Here is a 3,831-nt window from a genome sequence, read left to right as displayed (position 1 = left end):
CTGGAGTTGTGCAATACGGTGGCCTTGGATGTCCCAAAAGGGCAGCAAGTTAAATTCAAAATTGCCCTCAGCCCCCTTCTCAAAACTTCTTTTCACCATGATTCTCCTCTCTGTTGGTAATGGCATCAGATGCCCCATCATCCCAAGTAGAGACCTTGGGAATTGACAGTTAGATTTAATAAGTGTCTCAATGTCCTTCTTCCTCTTTGGTCCCCTGGTGATCCTCTCCATGTAGAAGCCGGAGTGCTCTATTAAATCTAAATCAGGTCACGTCTAATGTCTTCCAATGGCTTCCCAATGCACACACTGTAACATTCAAGTTCTAGCATGGCTTCAAAGGCCTTATCTTATGTCTGCTGATCATACAGTCCCACTGATTTCCAAAGTGTGGTCCCTGCACTATTAGCATCCCTGGGAACTCGTTAGAGATGCAATTTTGGGGCCCACGTCAGATCCACTGAATAAGAAACTTCGGCGGTGAGGCCCTGCAATCTGTCTTTTAACAGGCCTTCTAGATTTGGATACTGCACTGGCTTCTTTCTGTTCCTCAGACACAGCAGACTGCCCTCTGCCTGAAATGCTCTTTTCCAGAGCTGCACATGTTTTGTGAGACCAGCTCTGTTTCATTATGTGCATCTGTTCAAAAGTTCTTTCTTCATTCAGAAAGGCTGTTCCCAACCACCCCGTCTAAAGTAACTACACTCCCCTTTGCTCCCACTTTTGCTTTCTTTACTCTACCATATGTCTAGGTTTTATTTTCTTTACAGTAATAAGCACAATTTGAAATCATCTCCCTTGGCTGTTTACCCGAGTCTTCCCGCCAGAATGTTAGCTCTGTACAGATAGGCACCTTATCTGGTTTTGCTTATTGTTGTGTCCACAGAGCTTAGAGGAATGTCTGACACATAGTAGATGCTCAATAAAAAGTTGTTGAGTGAATGGCTATATGAACATTTTAATAGGCATGTGTGACAGGTTGAGTTATTGACCTCAAATCTTCACCTATCCCTCATCCTACATCCTTTGTCATTTGTGTCTTTAGCTCTTTCCACTAGACAAAGAGTTTACTTCTGTGGAGCAGCTCCAAGCAGTACTTACCTGGATCAGATCTGGACCTAAGATGCAGTATGGGGCTGAGCCCAGCCTAGACCAGTCAACTCCCAGCCAACCCCCAAACGTGTGAGCAAGACAAAATTATTGTTTGAAGTCACAGAGTTTTGGGGTGGATGTTAATGCATTCTTGTTAATACTGTGCGTGTGTATATTCTATATGTGTTAGATACCGTTAGAATCCAGAAGAACAAGGGTAGGAAAGGTGAAGAGGAAGTAATTACTGAGTAAGTCTTTTTGAAAACTAAATAAAAGATTCACTGGTAGATAGGATGGGGGTGAGTATTTGGGCAAAAGGAAGTAGACGAGCAAAGCCATTCATTAAAGTATGTGGAGCATCTCGGAAAGGACAACTGGACCACTGGGCAGAAAGTAGGTGGGAGAGCAACTTGAAATAAGTTTTAAAAAATAGTGATTACACCTTACATTTGGGAAGGATGCTTCAGCTTAATGAACATTTTGCATACATTCTCTTATTTGGTGCTCGTGGTTTCCCTAAGCCAGTGCTCTGCAGAGTCTTAGAGAGCCTTGGTTAGAGTGCGAGCATTTGGCCTTGGGAAAGTGGCTTTGAACATCTCTCGGCGTCAGCTTTCTCATCCATCGAATGGTGTTGCTCTCAGGATTAGAAAAGATGAAGCTGTGAGTGCCTGATGGGCAATAGGTTCTCAAAGTCTTCGTCCATCTTGCCCACCCCATTTTGACATCTGAACAAACGGAAGCTCTGTGTGTTAGGAGCTAGCAGCTTCGGGGTCACACTCCCATTTTAGGGGTCTGCCTCCGTACCATGGCTCATTTGGCAATAGCCAAGCGATGATCTTAAACTTGGGGATAGACAGGTGGAAAAGATGAAATAAACATCTTTTTGTTGTTTTTTGGTTCCTCTTCAGCATGTTAAGATATATTAAATACTACATTATAGATTAATAGAAGCCCCCTGGACTGGGAGTCAGGAGGATTGATTATTTCTTTAAATTCAAACTGACATGGATTGTAAAATGTATCATCTATTTAATAAAAACTTATGGGAGAGAGGGAGACGAAATGCTGTTTAGGATCAAGAAATTAGATTTAATGGATCTTTTTCTAGAGATTAAACTCAACCTTGGCTAACATGATACGAACCTAAAAGTAATGTTGTGAAGAGCCTCCAGGGGACAGCTTTTGGGACAGATGGCTCTGTGGGCATGTTTTATGTCACCACTTGTCCTCTGTCCTGGAAAGTGGATATAAATTCAGAGGAAAAAGGAGTTATGGAAAACACAAAATATTAGTTTTGCAATTAATCATGCTATATTATCTTTAATTAAGTACAAAGACTCTTCTAATCATGTCACGTAGAGATCATTTCACCCACTGCTCTGTTTGGCCGCCAGTCTCTTGTCTCTCTCTTCAACAATGGTGAGGCGGACACCCTTTCCACGGGGAAGAGAAATCCATGGTTTCTTGCCTCTGCCAGTAACAAAAATGTTGGAGAGCTGAGTGGCAAAGCTGTAGCCATTGGCAACTTTCACATGAACCACATCAAAAGAACCAGGGTGTCTGTCTCTCTGTTAGTGATACCAATTCTTCCCAGGTTGGCACCACCGGTCACCATGCACAGGTTACTAGTGTCAAACCTGATGAAATCAGTAATTTCACTAGACTTCCAATCCACCTGTATGGCGCCGTTCATCTTCATGAAGGGACCAGGGTACTGGATGGTATGAACATCAGGAGCATCACCATCAAATGAGGGATTCCTTTTGTGCCCACAAAGATCTTTCTTACTTTGCACAAGCTGTACTTGGCCTCCTCAGGTGTAATACCTTCTTTCCCCGAAAATAAGACCTAGCCAGACCATCAGCTCTAATGCGTCTTTTGGAGCAAGAGTTAATATAAGACCCGGTCTTATTTTAATATAATATAATATGATATGATATGATATGATATGATATGATATGATATGATACAATGTAATATAATATAATATAATACTGGGTCTCATATTAATTTTTGCTCCAAAAGACGCATTAGAGCTGATGGTCCGGCTAGGTCTTATTTTCGCGGAAACACGGTATGATGAATAGCAAAGCGACCCTTGGTGTCGTAGATCAGACGGAAATTCTGTCTGGTCTTGTTGATGCTGATGACATCCATCAAACTAGCAGGGAGGTTACATCAGTTTGGACCTTGCATCAATCTTAATAAGCACCTGCATGCAATCTTCTTTACTTCATCCCCTGCTAGGGCATACTTCAGTCTGTTCCTTAGTAAGATGGTGAGAGGAAGACATTCCCTCCGCTGTGGGGACTGGTAGATGGATGAGGAGCAAACACACCAGTCAGTTTATCCGCATCCAGTGCTTTGGAGCCACTATACACTTCAGATGCTTCTTGGGACCATGAGCCATGGCTGCGCTGGGCACGGAAAGAGGCAGAAAATACAAAATCTCTTTTTAAGTTTAAAGAATAGAGATGGAGGACACTCAAGGCAAGAAGGTTGGCCACTCTTGTAAAGCTTTCTTCTTTTTTTTAAGGAGGAGCCCATGTTTCCAAACCTCATCTCCTGTAACTTTTTAAACTTCTGGGTCTGATCCTGGTGCTCAGTTCAGTTATATATAGTGGTTGTCTAAGAGATATGTGTTGAAAATAGGGGTCTAGAAGTTAAAGATATTGATTCAGGCTGTTGAAGCAGTTGTTCAAAATAATTTTGTGTCTTATTAGAATGGATTATGGGAAGCTC

At 42.2% G+C, this 3,831-nt stretch overlaps 1 pseudogene; it reads right to left on the bottom strand.

Annotated features, from left to right (window-relative positions):
• Positions 1 to 2,456: 2,456 nt before the first annotated feature.
• LOC117035204 (40S ribosomal protein S4, X isoform-like) lies at positions 2,457 to 3,499 on the bottom strand (annotated as a pseudogene).
• Positions 3,500 to 3,831: the final 332 nt, after the last annotated feature.

The sequence above is a fragment of the Rhinolophus ferrumequinum genome, chromosome 15, assembly GCF_004115265.2.
Source record: "Rhinolophus ferrumequinum isolate MPI-CBG mRhiFer1 chromosome 15, mRhiFer1_v1.p, whole genome shotgun sequence".
NCBI classification, from domain to species: Eukaryota; Metazoa; Chordata; class Mammalia; order Chiroptera; family Rhinolophidae; genus Rhinolophus; species Rhinolophus ferrumequinum.
Note: the sequence above shows the minus strand (reverse complement) of the source record. Positions and strands in the feature narration are given on the sequence as shown.